Source organism: Crocuta crocuta, unplaced genomic scaffold, assembly GCF_008692635.1.
Source record: "Crocuta crocuta isolate KB4526 unplaced genomic scaffold, BGI_CrCroc_1.0 scaffold61, whole genome shotgun sequence".
Taxonomy (NCBI): Eukaryota; Metazoa; Chordata; class Mammalia; order Carnivora; family Hyaenidae; genus Crocuta; species Crocuta crocuta.
The window spans coordinates 9893474-9909727 of record NW_027528369.1 but is presented as its reverse complement, the minus strand read 5'-3'; the positions used below and the strand labels follow the sequence as shown (position 1 = coordinate 9909727).

Genomic DNA, 16254 nt, shown 5'->3' with positions numbered 1-16254 from the left:
TCACCTGGGAGCACAGCCTCCCGCCGTGCCCGCCAAGGGCTGGCAGAATCAAGAGAATAGACCCAGGCCAGCTCGGCGACCAGAGCGGGTGGGGAGGCTCCTATCCTCCACACACACACCCCCCCCGCCCCCAGCCTCTCTGCCCAGAGTCCTCAGCCCCTCCCTCCTTGCGGGGCCGGCAGGGGAGGGATGGGGGGCAAAGTGTTCTGGTCAAGCCCCTCCCAATGTTTGAATCCAGGTGTGTTGTTCTCATACCCCAAGCAGCCTGTGCGCGAGAAGGCAGGAGCCAGCCCGCCCAGCTCAGAGGGAAGACCAAGCGGCCCTGACAGGCGGCGTCCCTGCGGGGTGCTGTGAGCGCGCACTTCCGCCCCAACGCCAGCCTCCTCGCATGGGAAGACCCAGGCGCAGCTGGACCGTGTGGGGCATCTCTGCTTCTCTCCAGGGAAGCTCAGTAAGGCAGGGCCAGAGGCAGGTGACCCTCCCGTGGATTCCGCCACCACCAACCTCACTTGCCCATCATGACGCAGGTGGTGGACAAGCCCCTCCATCCCCATCACCAGGAACTTGGAATCAGGAGATCCGAGTGGACTGCAGGTGAGGAAGCAAACCTCCCCAGACGTTGCCTGCGAAATGCCATCTAGATCCAGCGAGACTTGTAGGGAAGAGCAAAGAGGGCAAGGCCAGGGGACGGGACGGGGGAGGGGGTGGGGGCTGTCTTATACTTGAGCAGCATCAGCACCCCCCAAGGAGCAGGATAAAACCCCCTGGCTGTGAGTACGGCCCGGGCTTCTGCATCCCTAACAAGCTCCCAGGTGAGGCTGCCGCAGCACTGGGACCCCACGGAGGTTCCACACCTGGCTCGCGCCCCTTCCAAACCCCAAGGGCCAGAGCCCTGCCAAGCCCCAAGCCCCAGCTGCTGGCATCTCGGGCTGGGCCGACAGTCAGCCCATGCTGAGTTATGTGTGTCTCACCAGAGCTCCACACGTCTCTCACACGCGTCTGTTTTCCCACCCGAATCCCCTGCCTGTCAGCTGACGCTCTTCCAAAAAACTTGTCACACAACCCAGAGGACCAGCCTGGAGGAAGATGCAGCCTCGGCCACAGGCCGGCCCTGGGGCTGGGCATCAGCTGAGATGCCGGCCAGATGAGGCAGCCTCCTGAGTGCACACCTGGTCGGGGACAGATCTTCCTGGGGGCACACCCAGGGGATCAGCTGGGCGCCCCAGAGTTGAAGGAAGAAGAGGAGAGAGAACATTTACTGTGAAGTCAGGACTCATTGTGCCCATTTGACAGGAGACGGAGGCTGAGAGGCAAAAGAGCCACTCAACGTCACCGACAAGAGTGGGATTTGAACCCAGCTGGAGTGGATCTCAGGGTCTGCCTGGAGGGTCTCGGGCCTGCAGGTGAATGAGCCCCCCACCCCTTACCCCACACCACACCTGCCACCCAGATGCCAGTGCCACGGCCCAGCCCGATTCTCCCCTCCAGAAGCCTCCCTCCCCACCTGGACCGGCCTGCCCCCCAGGGGTCCACTCCCTCCCGCGGGCACAGGGTGCAGCCCTTCCCCCCATCACAGGTGACTGGACCCCAGGAGGTGGCCACCCACCCTCTCCCTCCGGGACACTGGGCTGGGAGGTGAGGAAGCCTGAGTGACCGCTTCCTGCCCAGAGAAGCAGCCAGGCTCTTCTCCCTCAGAGCGAGAGGGACGTGGCTTCTCCTCCGATGCTGGCCCCCCGGGACACCCTCATTCCTTCCCGTGAGCCCAGTGTCCCCAAGACACCCCAGAACCACCCCTCTCCTCGGGGTCGGTGTGCCCGGGACTCTGCAGCAACAGGCCCAGGGCGTGAGGCCCGGCTGCGAGAGCCCCACGTCGGGCAGGGGTCTCCCCGGGAAGAACAGACGGCATCTGCAGAGCTCCAGGCTCCTCTTCCTCAGGTGGACGGGATGCCCTGGGTCCCCACCTGGGCCCCCACCTGGGTCGAGCCTGGGCAGGGAGGGGGTGGGGGTGGAGACCCCTCCATCCCTCGCCCCCCCCCGCCCCATCTGCCCAGCAGGTGGACACCGGGTGGGCAGGTGCACCCACACTTCTTTCGCTTCCTGCTTCACCCAGAAATTGGGTTTCCCGGAGTTTCTGGAAACAAACGGCAGAGCACACTTCACCCTGAGCGAAGACCCCCTGCCCAGCAATTCCCCACATCCACGTCTGGGCCCAACCCCGAATCCCCAAGCCGGGCACGTCACATGCAGTGGTACTCCAGGTCAGGGCACCCCCCACGTAGGGGCGTGGCAGAGGAGGGCTGGGTGACGAAGAGCCTCGTCCAAGGACACCCAGCTCATGAGCAGCAGTCAGGGCGGCAGCGTCACAGCACAGTGGGCACACTAGGTTCTGGAACCTTCTTTCACAATGGACCCTGGACCTCTTTCCATTTTAAAAATACTTTGAGGGGCGCCTGGGTGGCTTAGTCGGTTAAGCGTCCAACTTTCGCTTAGGTCATGATCTCGCGGTTCGTGGGTTCAAGCCCCGCGTCGGGCTCTGTGCTGACTGCCAGCTCGGAGCCTGGAGCCTGTTTCAGTCTGTGACTCCCTCTCTCTCTGACCCTCCCCTGCTCACGCTGTCTCTCTCTCTCTCCTAGAAATAAATAAAACATTAAAAAAAAATTTTTTTTTTTAAAATAAAAATACTTTGAGACAGAGTGCATGTGTGAGCAGGGGTGGGAGGGGCAGAGAGAGGGAGGGAGAGGGAGTCCCAAGCAGACTCTGTGCTGTCAGCACAGAGCCTGACATGGGGCTCGATCTCGCGCACCCGGAGGTCATGACCTGAGCTGAAATCAAGAGTCGGACGCTTCCCTGACGGAGGCCCCCAGGCGCCCCTCATTCCACCTTTGCTGCATCACTAGCGATGGCGGCCGGCCCCAAACCCGTGGGTTCACAGCACAGAAGCTACAAGCCATGCTTCTGTGAGATACTTAGGTCATTCCTCGTTTTTGACAGCTTATCTCTGTACACAAGTTACATCCTCAGGATATACTCCTAGAATGAATTTGCTCAAAGGGAAGCTTTTTTTTTTCTCTAAGACTTTTGATAAATTGCCATGGAGAAGTCCGCACAGGAGTGGCCATTTCTCCCCATCATCACCAACACTAGGAAGTTTTTTAATGGGTTGTTTTCTTATTGCTGAGCTTTTATTTGTTTTTTGAAAGTGAACAAGCCAGGGAGGAGCAGAGAGGGGGAGGGAAGAGGGAGGGCCCGAGCAGGCTCCGCACGGTCAGTGTAGAGCACAACACGGGGCTCAAACTCACGAAGGGGAGATCAAGACCCGAGCCGAAGTCGGGCACCGCGGATGCTAACCACTGGGCCGCCCAGGTGCCCCAGGAAACATTGTTAAAAATCAGTTTTAGCTGGGCTCTTCAGAGAGCTGGGCTCCAGCTGCTGAGAGGCGCGTGCTCTGGATTCGGGGGAAACAACTCATCCCACATGTTGAGGTCCTAGCCCCCCACCTTAGAAGGTAACCATCCTGCACACGTGGCCTTCGCGGAGGTGATTAGGGTAAAATGGGGTTAGGCAACGGGCACACGGAAAGACCCTCAACATCACGAGTCACCAGGGAAACGCAGATCAAACCCACAGCGAGCCCCCACCTCACACCATGAGGACGGCCACGATCAAAACCACGAGAAACAGGGGGCACCTGGGTGGCTCAGTCGGTTAAGTGTCTGACTTCAGCTCAGGTCATGATCTCACTGTTGGTGAGTTCGAGCCCCGCATCAGGCTCTGTGCTGACAGCTCAGAGCCTGGAGCTGCTACAGATTCTGTGTCTCCCTCTCTGTGCCCCTCCCCTGCTCGCACTCTGTCTCTCTCTCTCAAAAATAAAAACGTTTAAAAAAAACAAAACAAAACCACGAGAAGCAGCGTGGGCTGGAGGGCGGAGAAAGGGGAACCCCCAGTGCCAGTGGTGGGAATGCGAACGGAGTGGCCGGAAGACAGCGCGGTGGCTCCGCCAGAAAAGAAACACAGAACCACACGTGAGCCCACGTGAGCCACAGCCCCACCTCCAGGCCCGCACCAACCCCCAGGCCTGCCCCCCCGAGCGGTGGCAGGACCTCCGAGGCCGTCACAGCACGCTCACCGCAGCACTACTACCAGCGGCCAAGACGTGGAAGCCACCCAGGGGTCCTCGGATGGATAGAGAAAAGGCGGTCTGTCCACACAATGGAACGTTATTCAGCCTTAAGAGGAGGGAATCCCGACACCAGCGAGGACGTGGACGAGCCCGCAGGACGCGGAGCCAAGGAAAACAGCCAGGGAAGGTGACTACCGTAGGGCTCCACTCCCGGGAGCTTCTTCCGGTAAAGTCCAAGAGCGCAGCCGGACGCGGCGCCAGGGCCGGGGGGTGCTGGGCAATGCGTGCGGGGCCCGTTTGTACAAGACCAGCCTTCGGAGGGGACGCTGGGAACAGCTGTGCGCAGGACTCAGGCTGTTTAACACCAGCGAACTGTACGCTCAAAAATGGTCGAGATGGTAAATTTTATGCCGTATCTTATCATCATGACATGAAAAGTATGCAGCTGTTTGGGACCTAATCCAATAGGGCTGGGGTTCCTCTAAGAAGAGACGTGAGGGGCGCCTGGGGGGCTCCGTTAGGTGTTCAACTTCAGCTCAGGTCACAATCTCACAGTTCAGGAGTTCAAGCCCCGTGTCAGGCTCTGTGCTGACCGCTCGGAGCCTGGAGCTGCTTCAGATTCTGCGTCTGCATCTCTCTGCCCCTCCCCTGCTCACGGTCTGTCTCTTGGTCTCTCTCAAAAATAAACATACAAAACCCAGGGAAGTGAAACCAGGGGTGCATGCAGAGGGGAGCACCCAGATGAAGAGGCAGGAAGGGTGGTTACCTGCAAGCCCAGGGAAGGGGGTTAAAAAGAACCCAGCCCTGGCACCTTGACCCTGCACCTCCAGCCTGAGAACTGGGAGGAATAAAGATCTAGTGGTTAACCGCCCCCCCTGTGTGTGACATTTGGTTACGGGCCCCGCAGACCAATAGGGTGTTCTCAGTCTCGAGCCAGGTGTGAGCCAGGTGTGAGCCAGGTGTGAGCCAGGTGTGAGCCAGGTGTGAGCCAAGAGAAAGGACAAAAACCAGGTTGGTGAGAACATGTAAACCTTTGTTGTGCAGGACACAGGAATCTTCCTGGAGAAACAGAACCAGACAGTCACACGCGGGGGACGCCAGGCAGAGAGGAACTTGGGGGGGGGGGGGGAAGCATGGAACCAGACACGGGACCTCTAGAAGGAAGAACTTGTTCTGAGCAGAGGCCCTGTGCGCGTTCCCAGCCGACCCAGGCCTGGGGGCCCCAAGGACACATGCCGGGAGGAGGGGGGGTGTCCTCTAAAGGTCCTCAGGCCAGGGGCGCCTGGGGGCTCAGTTGGTGAAGTGTCCGACTTCGGCTCAGGTCATGATCTCACAGCTGGTGGGTTCGAGCCCCGCGTCGGGCTCTTTGCTGACATCTCAGAGCCTGGAGCTGCTTCGGATTCTGTGTCTCCTTCTCTCTCTGCCCCTCCCCTGCTCATACTCTGTCTCTCTCTCAGAAATAAATAAAACATTTTAAAAAACAAAAAATAAAGGTCATCAGGCCAGCTCCCTGGGACCTTTAGTAAACGAACAGCCAAGCATCATCGGACATCTGGAGGGATGTGTCAGCAGGGAAAGGGACCCAAACATACAAACATGACAGAAAGGGGGAAACTGGAGAGAATCACGGAAAACGCAGGGTACGGAAGACATCAGGGAGACCAGAAAGTAAATCCATAAAGAGAAAACACTACATCCATAAAGTGCAAATAAAACACAACACACACACACACACACAAAGGAGCAGATGAAAAGAGCAAGCTCCAGGAAACTCAAAGCGTGATGGCCAAAACGAGTTCTGGAAGGGAGTTGGAAGACAACAAAGTCAAGAAAAGCAGAAACTGTAACAAAAAAGAAGAGCTGGGCAAAGCAGAGGGAAAGAGAAGAAACCGGCGCTGCGCGGGGTAAGCCAGAGGCCCACGCCCGTATGTTAGGGGTTCTGGAAAAGCAGCAAAGGACAATTACCAAAGACCTAGGGTGGGAAAGCGTCCCAGACCGAAGGGGCTGGGCTACAGGGGCTCACGGACACCCACACAAGGCAGAACGACTGCTACGAAGCCCCGGCAGTGTGCAATTCGGAGACCCCCCCCTCCCCGACACCCCCACCAGAGGGACGGTCCCAAACACCTGGAGGGGGCACGACCCCACGTGAAGCGCTGAGAATCAGAAGGCAAAGAGCCTTCTCGACAGCCAGAGTGAAACCCAGCAGTGAGGGAAGTCGCCCCCACCCCCAAATTCGGGACTTCAGCCTAGAATCCCGTAAAGGACCAATTTCTCGGCAAAGCCACAAAAACGATCTTCCAGGCATCCTTCCTCGGGAAGATACTGCAGGGAATGCACCACCACCCGGGAGGAAACCCGGAGGAAACGAGACCCAGGGAGACCCAGCAAACAGGCGGGGCAAAGGGGATTTCCGGGAAGAAGGGCAGTAGGGGCCACCTGCGGGCTCGCAGACACGATGGAGGGCAAGACGGAGGCTTGTTCGTGTGAAGAGCTGCACGGAGAGCTAGTCTCCGGCCATTCGGAGGCAGGGAGAGAACGAGGGATTTAAGAGCTATGCGGCCGGAAAGCAGGGGCAGTGAGGAAATCAGGTTGTGCGAGAAGACGCGTAGAGGCGCCCAGCGAGCCCGAGTGCATCCACCAGCGAGCGTCACTTGTAATTAGGAAGAACCCTGAAAACAGGATTAACAAAACGTGACCTGATACCGGAAAGCTCAAGGCGGGGGCCCCTCCTGCAGACTGAAAATCCCTCATCAAGCATCAGGACAGGTGTGAGCGTGAAAAAAGCAGGAACGCATACAGTTAGCAGCTCACATTAGTGGGGGGGGAGGGGAAGGGAGGGTCCTGTGGGGTTTCGTTCTACGCAGGATTTTTTTTTTTTAATATTTAGTTATTTTTGAGACAGAGAGAGACAGAGCTTGAGGTGGGGAGGGGCAGAGAGAGACACACAGAATCCGAAGCAGCTCCAGGCTCTGAGCTGTCAGCACCGAGCCCGACGCGGGGCTCGAACCCACGAACCATGGTGAGATCATGACCTGAACTGAAGTCCGACGCTCAACCGACTGAGCCACCCAGGTGCCCCTACGCAGGATTTTTTTTAAAATGTTCATTTGTTTTTGAGAGAAAGTGGAGGAAGGACAGAGAGAGGAGACACAATCCTATGCAGGCTCCAGGCTGTCAGCACAAACCCACGAACTGCGAGATCATGACCTGAGCCGAAGTCGGATGTTCAACTCACTGAGCCCCCAGGAGCCCCCTGGCACTTCTTTAAAAAAATNAAAAAAAAAAGGAATAAAGGGAAAGCACTTTTCACATAAGGAAACAGAAACCTAATCCCAGAGTCCGGGATATTCTTTCCAAGTCCAGGATCTTGCCCCTCATGAAGACGCCCCTGTATCCGTTGCCTTCCCAGTTCAGGGGCACCCAGGAAACCCTGCTGGGGTCCTGGGCAGTCAGGAACCTCGACCCAGGCGTCCGAAGGGCAGCGGACACCCGCGATAGAGTCCCAGGTGTCGTTGTTTCACAAGGGCCCGCGGTGCGCAGAGCAGCTCGCANCAGCGCGGCCCCCTCCCTGGGGAAAGGTCCAGACACACGGGCCGACGAGGCCTGGGCATCTCGCCCACCGGCCTCCAGCCCCACATCCAGCCGGGCCTGAGCGAGCAGGAGCCGCCCTGGTCCCCAACACGATGCCTCCGTCCCCGGCTGCCCCTCTTATTCTCCCCCTGGGCCTGGACAAGGGAGGCCGGAGCTGGACGCAGCAGGAAGATAGGGCTACTCTGAGTCCCACCATCAGGAGAGCACCTTTCCTGGACCCAGACTCCCCGCCCTGGTCACCCACGAGGTTAGCCTGAGGTCAGGGGTTAACGCAAACTCTTGGGTGGGAGCCCCTGGGAGTGGGGACAAGTGCGGGGCCAGCCCCTCTCAGGAAAGGACCCTTTGCCAGAGTGGTCAGAAGCCGGGCACGTCTGTGTGGCCACACGACCCCAGATAGAGTCTCTGGCCTCTCAGCCTCACTTGTCTGCGTCTGTGAGATGGGGACAAGGACAGTAACACTCCATGTGGTCATTAGGAGGAACAGGCGGATTCGTACTTTAGGAGGGTGCTAGGCAGGGAGCAGTCAGCGTTTAAGGAAAATCCGTCAGGAGGCGGCGGCAGGCTGAGAAGCAACCAGGCACGGAGGCAGCGCTGGGGAGCTCCGTCAATAGTGGCCGCCATTTCTCTAGGCCACAGTTCTCCTGGGAACTCACGGAGATCGGACTCCCGGGCCCCCAGACCCACTGAAGCAGAGGCTCTGGAATGTTCCACGGCCTCCAAGGAACTGATGCCGCTGGAGACCGAGAACCCCCGTTCTTCTGTTAGAATCCTCTAGAGAATTCTGGAGAGGGATCACAGACACTCAGCCTGCCCAGAGGCACAGCCCCACTGGGTGTGGGGTGAGGCCAGGGCAGGAGAGAAGTTTAGGGTTCGTGAATGGCTCCCACCCCGGACTTCCAACGTCCTCTTTCGTGTTATGTTGTTGGAGAAGCAGCGATCTTGATGGTGAGAAGCCACCTGGTGGGTAAGCTTCCATCGGACCTCAGACGACAGCCTCCATCGCCCACTTTCCCGGGCAGCCTCCACCCTCCCCGTCACTTCTCAGGGTCCAGCGTCACACGCACACCCCAGGTACCACCAAGGGCCCACAGAAAGACAAGGCCTGTGAGACGCCTGAACTGCCATCCCAGACAGACGGGCACCCTTAGGTGGACGCCAGGGCTCCAACCCCCCGGGAATCAGCTCTGACCTCAGGGACGCCTCCCTAGGCCTTGGCTCCCGTGAGCTCTGGGCCAGAAGACCTGAAGCAGCGGGAGGGCCGAGGCCTCGGCGCGGGGCTGCCCGGTCCAGGGAGCAAGCACAGGTGAGTGAAGAGCGGGGGCAGAGCCTCCGCTAAGCCACTCGGGTGCAAGCCTAGCTCCACCACCAACCGTGAGGCTGGAGGACACACTTACCCTCAGTCTCTACGGCCGTAAGATGGCGACCATAGTGCCCAACCCCCTAGGGCTTCCGCAAGAGCAACAGCTGAACTCGAAAACCTAAGACGACTCGAGTGGAAAAGGAAGAACCGAGCCCTGTGCGTTTTTATCCTCCTGAAGGCCCCGCCTCCCTCCTATAGCCCCACAAGGGTCCCCACCTGCCTGCTCCTGCCCCACGGAGGCCCCGCCTGCCTCTACAGCCCCACGGAGGCCCTTACCTTCCTACTATGAAGGGCCCAGAGGCCCCAGGTGCCTGCCATCTCCTCCTGGGGGTCCCCCCAAGGTCTCTGTCATCTTTTCATGGGGTCCCCCAGAGTCTGCCCTCTCAGAGAAAACTAGACTGATCGGTGGTTGGGGCTACGTCATACAGCAAGGTCATTTCCCTTTCCATGACCCCTCCCATAGGTCACAGGATTATGGTCCCCACTCAGCTATCTCTGAAGCTTCCTCCAGGCCCCTGTCCCCACCCGTAGGCCTCAGTTCTGCAGCCAGGAGGGAAGACCCTTACCCTCAATGACTATTCGATCGCCTAAGCACTGTCCGCTCAGCAGCACCCACCGCAGGCCAAGGGGGAAACTATGCTAGAAACAAAAAGCCCCTTGGATCTGAGACTCGGGGACAGAGAGACATTAGGTGGCCACCACCAGTTTGCAGGGGCGGAGGCAGAGGGGCAGGAATGTGGTCAGGACCACCTGTGGGGGGGGTGGGCACCGAGTGCTTCCTGTGCCTGGAATGGCCGCCATCTCCACCCCTGTTAGGGTTTTCTCCAAACACAGACTTGGCCAAGTCTAGGAATAAATCCACTCCCCACGGGGGAGGCTGGTAAGGACTTCGCAGCTTCCAGAAGATTCTTTATAAAAGTAAGCTGAGTGGGAATGTCCACTGGCCCAGACACTTTGGAAAACAGTCTGGCAGTCCCTCAAAGAATTAAACCTGGACTTGCCATTTGGCCTGGCAATTCCACCCGTAGGTACGGACCCAGGAGAAATGAAAACACACCTGACCCACACACACCTGCACACAAACGTTCAGAGCAGCAGTAGCAGTATCCAAACAGCCAAAGGCAGACGGAAACAAGACGCCCTTCAGCAGAGGCTGGCTGAGCCGGAGGTGGCCCGTCCACGCCCCGGAAAGCTCAGTCCTCAGGAGGAGCAGAGCTCGGGCACATGTTAGTGTGGACGGACCTAGAAAGCTTCCCAGAGCCCGAAGGACGTGAGAGGCTGTGGAGTTCGTACGATGCATGCATGTGAAATGTCCAGAAGATGACAATCAGGAAACAGAGGAGATTTGGAGCCGCCAGTGGGAGAGTGGGGGAGCCGGGGAAAGGACAGTGGGGCACAGGGTTCGTCTGGGGGGTGCACGGCCCCATGAACACACCAGAAACCACTGACTGTGCGCCTGGAGCGGGTGCGCTGTGTGGGGTGTGAACTACACCCCCACCTGGGTTAGCAGAGCCCCGGGAAGGAGTGGGCCATGGCGTGCGGTGGCCCTGGCTTTCCTCTGCCCTGGCGGGGAGGAATGGGGGTCCCGGCTGCTCCTGACAGATATCACCTCCACTTCCCATCATTGCCAATAACCCCCTCCTTGATCTCCATTTGCCGGGCTCCCCGGGGGCTCCTGCCCTCTGGCCCAGGGGGTCCCATGGCCCTTAATAAGCGGCGCCCAAACCTCCACAGAACCGACTCCCCAGGGGACACAGAGGGGGACAGTCCGATCTCAGACGTGAGTGCTGCTCCCAAGGGGCAGGGAGGGGGCAAAGGCCCCCCATGTGGGGTGTGCAGACTCCCAGGGCAGCCACAGATGGAATCAAGGGCCGTGGGGAAAGAAATCACATCCTTATTTCCACTGGCCTCTACTTGAGATTTAGGCGGGCAGCAAATCACAGCGGCCGGTCGCCAAACCTGTGATCTTGTCACCAGTAGAAACGGCACAGCCCGGGGGTGTGGCTGCAGACACCTGCGCCCCTCCCCCACCCCGGAGCGGGGCCAGAGCGCTCAGCCCTCACACCCCCCTGCCGGAAGCCAGCGTGGCCGCGAGGCACGGGGGGGCCCACGCTGGGCCTGGGGAGCGACGCCCAGGACGCTGCTGCCCCCTGTAGGGAGGGACGCTAGGTCTGCACAGGGGCCTCTGGACACAGCAGCGCTGAGAAGACACCTGGAGGGCAGGGGGGGCCCTGGGCCCTGCCAGCCCAGCAGTGACCGCTGCAGACCCCTCCACCTCCAGCCCCCTGATGACTCCGTGTCCGCGGGGCTGGGCCTGTGAGGGGCACACGCCGCCTCCCTGCCGCTGCCCTCCCGGGGCCTTCCTCTGACCTCGTGCCCCAGGGGACCTGGGGTAACGGTGAGTCAGCCAACAGGACTCTGGGTCCCCAGAAGCCCTGACACCCCCGGGAGGTGGACCCCTGGGCACATCTGGGGAGGGGGCGGGTCACTGGCTGAGCCTCTTCCAGCCCCACCCGAGTCCTGGCCCCAGCAGGGACCGGCCTGCGGCCTGATACAGGGTGACACTCTCTGGGGGTCCCCTCCCCCCGCCTCGCTCCTCCTTCCAGGCCCAGGGCCCAGTTCCTCAGGGAAGGCAGTCCAGGCTGACAGGCCCTCAAGACTGGGTTCGCCCGAAACTGCTTCGCTCAGCCATCAGCCGGAGTCCTCGAGGCTCGGAGAGGAAGGGCAGAGGGGACCCCGCTCTGAGACCCTCCCCAAACCGCTCCCCCCTCAGGCTCTAACACCTACCGGACTGTTCCACTGCAGGGCAGGCAGGCTCCCGGGACTTTTGGCTGGAGGGCTCTCGACACCCCAAGGGCGTTCTGGAGGCTTCTACAGGAACCCCTCCCCTCTGGCAGCTGTGAGTGGAAGGGAAGGCCTGGAGGCAGGGGTCTGCTGGCCTTCCTGAGGGGGACTCAGAAGCCCCCAGGGCTGAGCCCAAGACCTCTCCAGCTCAGACACACCGGGCTCAGCTGGGCCCCCAGCCTGGGCTCTGCAGCTATCCGCAGATGTGGGGGGTCCCCAGGCCGGGGCTCTGTTCCATCAGGCAGGTGGCACAGAACTGTCACCTGAGTTGTTACCCCTCCACTTGGGGCCAAACGGGAACAAGCTGGAGTGGGGTGAGCTGACAGCCGGGGCCGGAGAGCCGTGTGCACAGCCGTCCCCTCCAAGGCCCCACATCCGGGGACCCTGATCCCATTGAAGGCTCTGGCTGCCCGCAGTCCTGACAGGCGGGCGCAGGGCTGGAGACTGAGGCACCTGCCCACGCGCTGGGGGCTGCGTGTGGCCCCCAAGGCGACAGCTCCTCCCTCTGAGCAGCGGGACAGCGAGCTCCAGGGGGTTGACGCTCGGACTGGACAGGAAGGTGCTTAAGGCACAGGGTTGCTGGGCCCCAACGAAGGGCCGAGGAGAGGGGGCAGGTGACCTGAGGGCAAGAAGGGGTGCGTCCCTCCTCCCTCCGCCCTGCCTGTGGCCTCCCTTCTCCCTCTGCCTTCTCTCCATTTCTCTCTGCCTCTCTCCCTGTCTCTCCTTCCCCGTCTCTCCCTCTCTGTCTCTCCTTCCTTGTCTCTCCCTCCCCGTCTCTCCCTCCCTGTCTGTCTCTCCACTGTCTGGCACATTCCTGCCCTCCCCTCCCCCTGCTCAGGCCTCCAGCTAACAGGGCGCACTGCGCTTGTGAACACTTCGTGGCCACTGTCGCGGGGGCCGCCTCCCACCCCGGCAAAACTCTGACCTCTGCTCTGGTTGTGCCGCATTCTCTCAGGATCCACAATGAACTTCCTCCAGAGCGGGCCCCACCCCGCAGACGCAGCCCTCAGCCCCCCTGCGCGGTCCGGGGGGTGCAGGACGCTGAGCCCGGGGGGTGGGTTCCAGGCGGAGCTGCGAGTTCCCAGTGCGTTTACCGCCCGTTTGTCCTAACAGGTTGGCTCTGTGCAGACCGAAGGGCCAGGCCGTGGCCTCCACAGCCAGGGGGGGCCCGCCTCCCGGAACGGCCCCTCAAGTCTGGCACAGCCACCGCCCGCGGGCTCCCGTCCGTCCCAGGGTGGCCCTGCTCCCTGCGCCCACGCGCATTTAAAACCGCGACCTGCCCGGCCTCGCTCCATCCGCTATCCTCGGGGCACCTGGGGAAGTCCCTCCCCCAAGGCTCTCCCACACCCGCCAGGTCCCTCCGTCAGCCCTGGCCCCGCTCCCTCCATCCGTCAGCAGGAAGAAGGGCGCTATGGGTGCATGGACGGGGCCTCCTCAGCCAGGCCCAGGGCCCCACACGCCTGCGGCCGTTTGCTGCTATTCCCGGGGTCAGCTCATTGCCAGGCACACAGTCAGTGCTCAATAAATACCTGTGCAGGTCCCAGCTACCCTGCAGATACCACTGCCGGTAAGGCAGACCCCAACCGCGGCGCCTCAACGCCTGTGCCGCAGGAGCTGCGCAGGGTCCCCTGAGCTCCTAGCCGGTGGCCAGCGGCCCTCCTCCTCTCAAGTCAGCATTTACTGAACACCTACTGTGTGCCTGGCACCGTGCTCGGTACTTAACACGCAAGAGAAAGGCAACCACGGTTTATTTCAAGGCAGCCACCATCCGGTGGGGGAGGCGGCCGGCAAGCAGGGATCCTGGGGGGTCAGGAGTAGGCGCCGGGGCCCAAGTCTGTGGTGTCCACAACAAATTAAAACGTTCACAACTCAACAATAATAAGACAAATAACACAATTTTAAAGTGAGCAAGGACCCGAACAGACATGTCTCCAAGGACATCCCAGTGGCCAAGGAGCGAGTGAAAAGATGTCCAACATCACTCATCCTGAGGGCAATGCACACCAGGCCACAGTGAGACGCTCCTCACACCCGCTAGGGGGCTGCAATCATGGGCGGCAGTGACAGGTGTGACAAAGATGTGGCATCACGGGGACCCGCAACACCACTGGTAGGAATGCAGAACGGGCGGCAGCTGCTCGTGAGATTAAACCTGGGGCCGCGTAGGACCCGGCGGACCCAGCACCCACCCGCGGCACGGAAAGCACCCTTCCGCCCAAAACCTCACACAAGAATGTTCGCGGCTGCACCATTCACAACGGCCCAACTGTCCACCAACTGACGCACGGACAAGCAAATGCGCTGTGGCCGCGCCGGGGACCGTCACTCGGTCTTGACACGGAATGGGGCCTGACGCGGGCTACAGAGAGGCCACACCCAGAGACACCGTGCTGGGCACAGGCCAGCCACGCGGGCCCCCTTGAGCGACCCCGTCCACCCCACGTGTCCAGACCGGGCAAATCCAGGGACACAGGCGGACTGGCGGTTGTCGAGGGCGGGACCGCTTAATGCACCAGCGGTTTCTTTCTCGGGTGACGAACAAGGTTCTAAAATTAGGTGGTGTGGCAGCTGTGCGACCCCGCGGACGTACCACAACCCACCGAACTGTACACTTGGGAAGGCAAACTGTAAACAAAAACGTGTCACGACGATATGGTTTATCGGCTCTCGGGGTGCAGGCTTCATAGGGGACAACCTCCAGGGCCCGGGGACAAGCAGGGAAGAGGGGACTGCAGAGCAGGGGCCACGGCCCCCCGCTGGGGACGCTATCGGTGCACAGCAGCCCCGCGGCGAAACGGCAGCCAGCGCACGGGGCGTCTGGAGCGGCAGGCCCGCGCCCCGACACCTTGGCCGGGCCTCCCATGCAGCCCCCGGGACGGCCCCAAGGGGGGCTCAGTCCCTCCTCGAGTGATGCCGTGGCTTCCGGAATCCGAACCTTCCAAGTGACTCAGGAAAGTCACTCTGTCCTCGAGCTTGGTTTCCTCGTCTGTGAAATGGTCCCACGGGTGGTGGGGCGAAAAGGTGACCTACTGGATGAAAGGGGCGAACGCGGGGCTGGGACAACGGTCCCCATCCTGACCCTGTCCCTGCCGCCCTCCCCACCCCCCACCCCTCAGGGCCACCCGCCCCCGGCCTGTCTACCTCCTCCACCCCGTCCTCCCTCTCAGGCCCAACTCTGGTGCTGGGGCTCCTCCCCCCAGTGCCACTCTCTCCCGACTTGATGCCACCTCCCAGCAGACGGTGCCCCCGCTCAGGTCAGACGCACAAGCCCNCCAGGCCATCTTCTCCTCTCCCCTGGACACGAGCACCCGCCCGGGCGTCCCCAGCTTCCACTCTGGCCCCCATCTGCTCCCCCATCGGCAGCCAGAGCGACTACCCAGGCACACCGGGCACCAACAGCAAGGGCCCAGCAGCTGTATCGCAGAGATGATGATCACGGTCACGTAAGAGCCTCTCCGTGAGCGTCTGTAGCGGCTCCATCCATCGTGGCCCCAATGGGAAACGCCCCGGGTGCCCCTCACCCGTGGCGGGTACGAAAGCCGCGGTCCACGCCCGCCCCCCGGACACGGGCCAGCAGTAAAGAGGAACGAAGTCTGGACGCACACAACGAGCTGGGTGGGTCTCCCGAGAAGGGAGTGAAAAAACCCAGTCCCCATAGGTTGCATAGTCTCTGATTCCCTGTATAGAACATTCTGGAAATGAGAAAATGACAGGATGGGGAGCAGAGAAGTGGGTGCCAGAGATGGAGGAGGGTGCGGCTCTGAAAGGGCGGGCGCGGGGGCGGGGAGGGGGTCCCTGCTGCTGAAACCCCGTGTCCACGTTGACATCCCGGCCTCAACGCTGCGTGGTCCTTCCCTCGGGTGTCACTTCGGGGAGACGGGGTGGAGGGCACAAGGCGGGAGCCTAGGGCCCTCTCGAAATCAAAACTTAATTATTCAAAAGCAGGAACACCAGCTGGTGCTGCCGCCCTGGCCCTGCTGAACCCCTTCACGTCCTTCCCGCCGCCGCCGGGAGCTGTGCTCACACCCTCCCCGCCTGCACCCTCTCCCTCCGGTCCCTCTGGTTCGGAACCACGCCTGTTCTGGCCTCAGGGCCTTTGCACTGCTGTTCTCCCTTCACATACCCTTCCCCCCAACCCCCTCTCTCCGTGGGCTTGTCATCCACGGATCGGCCAACCAGGATTTCTGCAGCTCTCCCTGCCATGAGGCCACCAGACCCGGGCTCTGCCCACCCCCCCCAGAGGCTGCAGTGCACGGGGACGGGACGGCCACAGAGGCCGGTAATTACAGCTCCCAGGAGCATGTGCACACAGAGGCCCAGAGGCACTTGGGGGGTC

General features: G+C 61.1%; 1 protein-coding gene across 1 annotated transcript in view; it reads right to left on the bottom strand.

Moving 5' to 3' along the window:
* JPH3 (junctophilin 3) overlaps positions 1 to 16254 on the bottom strand; it is a 71597-nt gene that overhangs the window by 41959 nt on the left and 13384 nt on the right. The window lies entirely within an intron of this gene.